At 44.2% G+C, this 9,420-nt stretch overlaps 1 pseudogene; it reads right to left on the minus strand.

Moving 5' to 3' along the window:
• Positions 1-7,131: 7,131 nt before the first annotated feature.
• Positions 7,132-7,788, minus strand: LOC137225758 (28 kDa heat- and acid-stable phosphoprotein pseudogene; annotated as a pseudogene).
• Positions 7,789-9,420: the final 1,632 nt, after the last annotated feature.

Raw genomic sequence — 9,420 nt, forward strand, 5'->3', positions numbered from 1 at the left:
GGGACAGAGATGGTATTGGTAGAAGTGGTAAGAAGGGGTCAAATCCTGGATATGTGTATTGTATTTATTTTTACTGTTGTAAAATATACACACCATATTATTTATCATTTTAATTATTTAATTCATCAGTATAAAATTGAGTGGCATTACATACATTAACAGTTGTGTACCCATCATCACTATCTATGCCCAAAACTTTTTCATTATCCTGAACAAATCTCTGGACCCATTAAACAATAATTCTCCCTTTCCCCCTCCTCCCAGGCCCTGGAAACCATCTTTCTACTTTTTTTGTCTTTTCTAAGAACTTCATGTAAGCAGAATCGTACTCGTCCTCTGTCTCTGGTTTATTTTACTAAGTGTAATATTTTTCAGGTCCATACATGTTGTAGCATGCATCAAAACTGCATTCTTGGGCTTCCCTGGTGGCGCAGTGGTTGAGAGTCCGCCTACTGATGCGGGGGACACGGGTTCGTGCCCTGGTCCGGGAGGATCCCACATGCCGCAGAGCGGCTGGGCCCGTGAGCCATGGCCACTGAGCCTGCGCATCCGGAGCCTGTGCTCCGCAACGGGAGAGGCCACAACAGTGAGAGGCCTGCATACCGCAAAACAAAAACAAAAACAAAAAAAAACCTGCATTCTTAACAATCTTATGGTTACCAGAGGGTAAGGGAAGGAGGAATAAATGGGAGATTGGGATTGACATATACACACTGCAATATATAAAATAGATAACTAACAAGGACCTACTGTATAGCACAGGGAACTCTACTCAATACTCTGTAATGACATATATGGGAAAAGAATCTAAAAAAGATTGGATATATGTATATGTACAACTGATTCACTTTGCTGTATAGCAGAAAGTAACACAACATTGTAAATCAACTATACTCCAATAAAAAAATGTTTTTAAAACTGCATTATTTTTTAAGGCTGAATAATATTCCATCGTATGTATATACCACATTTGTTTATCTATTTTGTTGTTGTTGATGAACAGTGAGGTTGTTTCTACCTTCTGGCTATTGTGAATAATGATGCTATGAACACTGTTGTACAAATATCTGTTCAAGTCCCTGACTTCAATTCTTTTTGATATATACCTAGGAGGAGAACTGCTACATCATATGGTAGTTCTATATTTAACCTTTTGAGAAACCACCAAAGTATTTTTCACAGGAGCTGCAATATTTACATATCCACCAACACTATACAACATTATACAGTTTTGCCACATTGGATTTGTTTTTACTATAGACTCAAGGGGATTTCCTAATCTATTGAATGTGAGATGTTGGAGGCATAACCTTGGAGTTATGAGTTACTAGAAGAATTGGGGGTTCCACTTAGTGGGATGGGAAACACTGTAAGAAGAGCAACTTTGCAGGACAATAACAATAATTTGATTTTGAATATGTAAGGGTTTATGATGCCTATTAAACAACTAAGGGGAAATAACAAGTGGGCAGTTAGAGAAGTCTGGAATTCAATGGAGAGGTCAAGACTAGAGGCAGTATTTGCAGTCACAAACGGGGAGGAGATGATCAAGAGAATGAGTATGTATAGAAAAGAGAGAAGGCCCGTATGAGTCAGTGCCCCAACACCAAACATATGGCATGCTCAAATTTAGGATGCATTGAAGGTTTATTTACAAAGGAATAGATTTCACAGGTGGGAAGATGTCGGGCAATCACAAGGGATGTCGTGGCACTCAGGGCTGGCAGTGGCTCAGCCACTATACCCCTTGAAACGCTGGTATGGAGACCCGTAATACAGCCTTTTGCTCGAAGGCAGGAGGGAAGACAGAAGCGGTCAGAATCCACAGCAGAGTCGTGCCGGGATACAACTAATCCAAAGCAAACTCACAGGGGAGGATCCAAGGGACTGCGTAGCCTGATGCACCCTCCTTCTTCCCTCCAGGCTCCTGCCAGACCCCCAAGAGCCAAATCCAATCAGAAACAAGAGGCACTGCATCAGTTTGCCAGGGTCACTATACCAAAGTACCACAAACCGGGCAACTTAAATAACGTAAATGTATTGTCTCACAGTTCTAGAAGGTAGAAGTCCGAGATCAAGGCAGGACTGGCTCCTTCTAAGGACTGAGAGAGGATCCGATCCACACTCCTCACCTAGCTTCTGGTGGTGGATGACAATTTTGTGTGCTTTGCCTTATCGATGCAGCACCCTGATCTCTGCCTTACTATTCACACGGCATCCTCCCTGTGTATGTCTGTGTCTAAATGTTCCCTCTTTATAAGGGCATCGGTCACACTGGATGAGGGGACCACTCTACCCTAGTATGACTTCATTTTAACTATTCACATCTGCAGTGATCCTATCTCCAAGGAAGGTCACATTGTGAGACACCGGGGGGTAGGACTGCCATGTATGAATTTGGCGGGACGCAATTCAACTCTTAAGAGGCAGAGAAGTCATGATGCAATTTACCAAGTCAGCCTCCCAGAGCACAGAGCTGGTTGAAGCGGGAAGTGGAGCGAGAAGCCAAAGGGATAAATGGAAGATTTTCCCCCCACACAAAACTAAGAGGCATCCCAAATGTGGCAGTCTGGAATATGAGGAGGAAAAACAAGGAGACAGAAAAAATGAGCCTGTGAGCTTGAAGGAGAATCAAGATAGGGATGCCCCAGGGGGTGAGGAAAGTGTTTCAAGAAGGGGAGCGTTATCACTGTGCCGAACGCTGGTGATAAGCGAAATGAGCTTAATTTAAAATGATCACATTCTGAGGGCCTCTGAGATTGTACACTGCTCAGAGATACCTGTGAACTGTGAGACCCCACTGTAACTACCACTTACCTTGCCAGAAAAGCCTTTGCCTCGGAATCATTTTGCAGTGTCCAAAGACACGCATTTGAAGCACATTGGGTCACTTCAGCTAGATCGAAAGCACCTCTTGGTGAGTGAGAGCCGCTACACAGCACAATATTCAGCCCAGTAAAAGCCTGGGTACATTGACATTCACCTTGCCGCTGCAGTTGGCTCACTGCCACGACACCTACTAAATGAAAAATAAATGGTTTGGTATTAAGGATTGTCAACTAATATATAACCCCAAAGGGTTAACTCTGCACTAAGCCTACTTGACTTTTTTTTTTAAGAATATAATCCACAAAGAACAAAGAGGTATGTTCATGGAGAACTCTTGCTGACCCCAAAGGAGAGAATGCCCCAACCACTCCGCCTTCCCACAATGGGGGAAAAGGAAGGAGGACTCATTAGAGGGAGAACAGCTCTCTTCAGTGTCCTTAGTGACTGATGCTGCCGGTGTTTAGACTGAAGGAATTGCATGCTTGGGTACCACCCAGATCAAGGCAGGTGGAGAATTTTCCACTAGACGTTGTTCTGTGTCTTAATGAGACCACTGAGAAAGCAGGACTAGGCTGGGCGGGTCAGTGGACTCCATTTTGCCAACGTGCTATTGGGCAACGGTGGACGGGCCCCAGACATCTCAGGGTCACTGTTCTGGGCAAACGGCCAAAACTGGAGGGTGTTCCACTGCTGCAAAGGGCTACAAAGAGTCAGCAGGCAGCCCGAGGGCAAATACAGACGTCATGGTGTCAGGTCAGAGAGAGTGTAGAGACAAGGAGGCCACAGGGCACACACGCTATGCGGTCTGGCCCACAGGAGGTCAACAAGGGGGTGGACAGGCAGGCCGGAGGGCAGCTGGCCACAGCAGGAAGCCAGCTTGGCAGCCCCAGGTGTGGAGGTCAAGCGTGAGGCCCTTGGGAAATTTCTGAGCCTGGTGAGGGACGGGGATTCTAGAGGAACAAGCTTGTTGTAAATGGAAACACATGCACTTGTCAAGGAGGGGACCGGACCGCTGCTGGAGCAGTTTCCTGATCTCGCTCTCTGGTCTTCTCTGTGCTGTGAGTGGTGTCAAATGTCAGTTCCAGATGGTCTCTTCTGAGGCCTGCAGGTGGGAGCCGGCAACTGGCAGCCAGCTGAGGTGTGTGTGCGGCCCTGAGGACAGGCCGCAGCTCTCCCGACCCTGCTGTGTCTACACCAGAGGGAGAGCTGAGAGCGGGGATGAGGCAGTGCCGCCAACCTCATCCTCAATTCCTGCCTCTCCCTTCTTCTTAATGTCCTTATCATCATTGTTAGGTTATTGAACGCTCACTGCACAATACAATATACTTTGTTCTTTGCGTTCATTGTTTTATTGAAGACTCTATAAACAAGGTAGATACACTTATTACCATTTTACAGATGGAGATCCTGAGTCAACGAGTGTGAGAAGTTTGCCCAAAGTTACACAACTGGGAAAAGGCAGAGCCAGCCTTACAGCCCATTTTGGGTTACTCCAGACCCTTGGGTGTGTGACTGCGGCAGTCACAGAAGGCGTGTTCGGTTTAAGAGTCTACTGTCAACGTCTCAAAACTTTTAATAGTTTCTTGACAAAAGGTTTGCAGTTTCGTTTTGCCTGGGGCCTCACCGTCTATGCGACTGGTGCTGATGAGACCCTGTACTACTCACTGCACCTCACTGCCTTCTCACCGCCACCGGCTCCCATCCATTTATAAAACTGGGGAGAGTTCATTTTCCAAGGCAGTTTAATACCATCTAATACGTTGTTAATTTTTTCCTGAAGGAAAAGGGGAAAAGGTACTGGCTGGAGCCAGAGGGTGACTGCAGGTTTGCATAAGCAGTTTGGAAAGTTGAAGGCACTGCCTAGGTATAAGGAATTATGATTGAAGTCTTAACCAAAGGTTCCTGCACTTCAGGATGTGTTTACCTGACATCTCTACAAATGTTTGAAAATTAAAGACGTTCAGCCAATCACTTGGATGGTTGCAACAGGGAAGTGGATGCATCCAATCAATAATTCTATAAAAATCGCTGTGGTTTCCTTTTTTTTTTTTTTTTAACATCTTTATTGGAGTAAAATTGCTTTACAATGGTGTGTTAGTTTCTGCTTTATAACAAAGTGAATCAGCCATACATATACATATATCCCCATATCTCCTCCCTCTTGCATCTCCCTCCCACCCTCCCTATCCCACCCCTCTAGGTGGTCACGAAGCACCGAGCTGATCTCCCTACAGGGAGAGGTCAGCTGTTTCTCCTTGGATTTATCCTTCCCACTAGCGATCTATTTTACATTTGGTAGTGTATATATGTCCATGCCACTCTCTCACTTCGTCCCAGCTTACCCTTCCCCCTCCTCGTGTCCTCAAGTCCATTCTGTATGTCTGTGTCTTTATTCCTGTCCTGCCTCTAGGTTTCTCTCTGTTGGACCACCTCTGCAGGCCTCCAGTGTAAACCCCTCAAGGTCAGAGCCAATCCTTCTCCTGGCCAGCTCTGGCCCCAAGGAGGAATATTAATTTGCTGACCTGGGCCACCCTGTCATGCAGACATCCTCTGCCTTTCTCCCCCACCACTGTTTATCCAAAGGACTTAGATGAAGCTATCTTCGAGAAAGGACACTGAACCACGTATCTAAAATTAAGCACGAGTCTAGGAGCGGGGTCACCTGAGAGCTGCAAGCTAACTTTTGGCTTCTTTATCAAGTTGGTGAAGAGAGCTAACTTCAACAATTGCTGCTTAAACCAAAACATTTTTTTTGTCCAGGAAATAAGTCACTAGCTGTGGGCATAGCGACAGAGCAGAGTAGAGCTTCTTAGATGGAACACTATGGTTTCGGAGCACCGGCATCTATGTTTATTCATATTGATGTGAGTCCAGGGAAACACCTTTCCCTGCCTGAATGCACTGAAAGCAGGCTGGTGCTCAGACTTCTCTCACCAACATTAAGATTTCCCAAAATATTAAAGGCTATTCTAATTCTTTCAACACTTCTGACTAAGAGTATTTGTTAAATGCTGAGTCAGCTCTTACAGAGTATTGGGAATTCATCTTCATGACCAGTACACCAGTCTGGACAAAGCAAGGACTAGAGTGAATGCGTATTAAGTCATGAAGCTTCTGATTTTAAAAAATCTGACTAGTGTTGTAACATATTATTATTATTGTAAGAGAGATTCCACGTGAAGTATCTTCATTCCATTCGTATCCACATACACATAATAAAGCAGAAGACAGAGGCAATGATTGAGTTACTTTTGTGTCCTAAATTAATTCACCTGAACTATCCAGATATGGCAGGAAAAAGGGCATCTGTGCTAAGAAAGAAGTAGTATCTCTTCTATATTAGTCAGATAATCCTGATTTTATTCCTCATTTGCTTTTTTATTTAGGCATTTTTAATAGACTTTATTTTTATAACAGTTTTAGATTTACAAAAAAATTAAGAAGACAGTTCAGAAGGTTCTGATCTATCCCCACACTCAGTTGTCCCTATTACTAACATCTTACACCAGTATGGTGCACTTGTTACAATTAAGGAACTGATAATGATGCATTATTTTTAACTAAAGTCCATGCTTTACTCAAATTACCTTAGTTTTTTCCTAATGTCCTATTCCTCCTATCTCATCCAGGACAGCACATTACATTTAATCTTCATGTCTTCTTAGACTCCTCTTGGATATGACAGTTTCTCAGACTTTTCCTTGTTTTTGATGACCTTGACAGTTTTTTTCTTTTTTTTTTTTTAATGATAATGTCAAGTTTAATTTGCCAAATATACAAGTTGGACTTGTGGGGCATGTTTTGCCTGGGGGCTACACAGTAAACACGTTTCTTGAAATGATCCATGGGCAGGGTTAAGAATGGGCCCGAGCCCTGGCCAGAGTCGGGGGTAGGGAGTAGGGTGGGAAGGTCAGGGGCAAAGCCTCAGTCAGAGGGGACTGGCCGGGGATGAGCCATGATCCTCAGAGACCCAGAGCCCTGGCTCCCAGGCGACAGCCCCCCAATCGGGTGCCGGGGCAACACAGACAGGGGGCCGTCCATCACAAACTTTTCAGCAGCTACTGCGCCGCAATCGACCAGACAAACGGGAGCTCTTCTTACCCCACCTCCCAGGCACCCCCCCGACAAGGGTTCTGAATTCTAAAAACAGCCAACACATTCAAATGGTTACATATGAAATGCTGTCCTGCATCTTTCTGTCTCAAAGATAGCAGCTGCCCCCTCCCCCCACCCACCATCCCCCCCAAACGATTTCTGTGCCAAGATGAAGAGAAGCCGTGGGGAGCTCCTCACCGCGAGGGGCTGCTGCAGTGGCACCGGGCACAGGGTGGGTGAGACACAGCAGAGGTCCTGGCAGCACGGCCCCGTTCCCTGCTATCTCCTCCCACAGGCCGTGCTACTTATTCAGGGAGAGCGACTGCATTCATTTTCCTGACAAAGCTGCATCATCTTTTGCTTTCCTCTCTTCTTTCTTCCTGGCAGCCTCCTCCCGCTGTTTCCGGATGCTCGCCAGCCGGGCAAGGTCGGCCTTGGCTTGCTCCGTCTTCCCCGCTAAATGCATTTTCATGTAACGCTCTTTTGCTTTCTGCTTCTCGATTTCTTCTCTTTCTCTCCTTGAAAGTTCCTTGGGCCCGTCCAGGTTCAGCTGTGTGCCCTTTTCGGTTGTCTGTGCCACCCGGTTGGGGTTCTCAATGTCAACGAGCCCTTCTACACCTTTGCGCTTTTGCTGGTAATCATCTTCTTCATCCTCGCTCTCATCTGAGTCTAGGGATTTTTTCTCCTTTTTGGGGTCACCTGCAGCCCCATCTCCACCACCTTCTCCTTGTTCCTCTTCTTCCCTGGCCTTCTGCTTTTCAGCCTGGAGCTGTGCGTCGATCTCCTCGGGGCTCGTGTACTGCCTTGCCCGGCCTTTGTGGCCTCCCTTTCTCCCTCCTTTAGGCATCGTAGCTCCGGCGGCTGCCGATGACCTTGACAGTTTTGTGGAGTACTGATCATGTACGTTGTAGGATGCCCCTCTATTGGAATCTGTCTGATGTTTTTCTCATGATTAGACTGGGGTTATGAGATTTAGAGAGGAAGATAGGAGAGAAGAAGAGCCATTTTCATCCTATCATATCAGGGCTACACACTATCAACATGGCTTATCACTATTGGTGTTGACCTTGATCACCTGGCTGAAGGTAGTGCTGGTCAGATTTCTCCACTGTAAAGTTACTCGATATTTTTCCCTCCCTTTTCATACTCTACTCTTTGGAAGAAAGTCTCTATACACAACCCACACTATAAGAATTATGAGTTATGCCACCCTACACCATTAGAGTGGAGTGCCTGCATAAATTCTTGTGTTCAGGACATTTGTCTCTCCTCTCCCACTTATTAATTTATTCAATTATTTATTTATATCAGTATAGACTCATGAATATTTATTTATTGTTGGAATTATAATCTAATACAATCTTAAGGATATTTTTGGTCAAATTATTCCAGATTCTGGCCACTGGGAGTTTTAGTTGGTTCTTGTGCCCCTCTGACACACTCTCATTTTGTGTGTGTGTGTGTGTGTGTGTGTTTTAGCACTTCCATATTTTCAGGCTCTACAAGAAGCTTTAGGCTTATCTTGTACCTTTCCTGCCTCAATCCTAGAATCAGTCATTTTTCCAAGGATCCCTGGTTCCTTTTGCTAGAGAATGATATTAGAAAACCAACATCTGGGTGATAGGTGTGCTCATTGATATGGGCTGTTCTTTCTTTATGCCTCATTAGTTGACAGAGCAAAGAAATATACGTGTATATATTAATCTGTGTATATACATGTATCTATAAATATTTCTATAGAGAACCATCTGTAACTACATTAGTCATTTACTTTTCCTGTATTCATATACATGAAGAAAGCGATTCGTATAGCCCTTCTCATCCCAACATTAAGATTAAAACACCCTTAAAATCTTGTTTACAGCGAGCACCTCCTTGTGTCAGGCACTGGAATGACAATCTCTGCCCTTGGGGAGCTTCTGGTCTAGTGGGGAAAATAGATTTATATGCATATAATTTCAATAAAATGTAGCAATTTGATAATCTCATGGGAAATATTCAGATTGCTGAAAAAATGCACAGGAAATCAGGTCAAGGATGAGGGTGCTACATATGTATAAGTGAGGCTGAGGTGACTGGACTTCGTTCTGTAGGTGGATAGAGATGATTGCAATATTTAATGCAAGATTAAGTCTACACAAACCCAATCCAAGGAGACCATTTCCAGTTTCCTGGGTACTGAAGCAACAGGATCTAATGGAAGAGAGACATCAAGGCTGAAAATCGTGAAGTTTCCTTTCTTATATAGTGTTGGTGTTCATGCTGTGGGAATGCAGAGGATGATGCTGATGTGTGAAAGCAATTATTTATTTAGCACTTACTATGTGACAAGTGTTATTTAACTATAGGGGATAGTCATTATGATGAATGCCATTTAGCAGATGAAGAACTGAGTCTCAGAAGTTAATGTCGTTATTTAATAATGTTAATAATTATCAACATTATATGTAAATATATAATATATATTAGTATTATATTATTTATGGATTATTTATT

Source organism: Pseudorca crassidens, chromosome 6, assembly GCF_039906515.1.
Source record: "Pseudorca crassidens isolate mPseCra1 chromosome 6, mPseCra1.hap1, whole genome shotgun sequence".
Lineage (NCBI taxonomy): Eukaryota > Metazoa > Chordata > Mammalia > Artiodactyla > Delphinidae > Pseudorca > Pseudorca crassidens.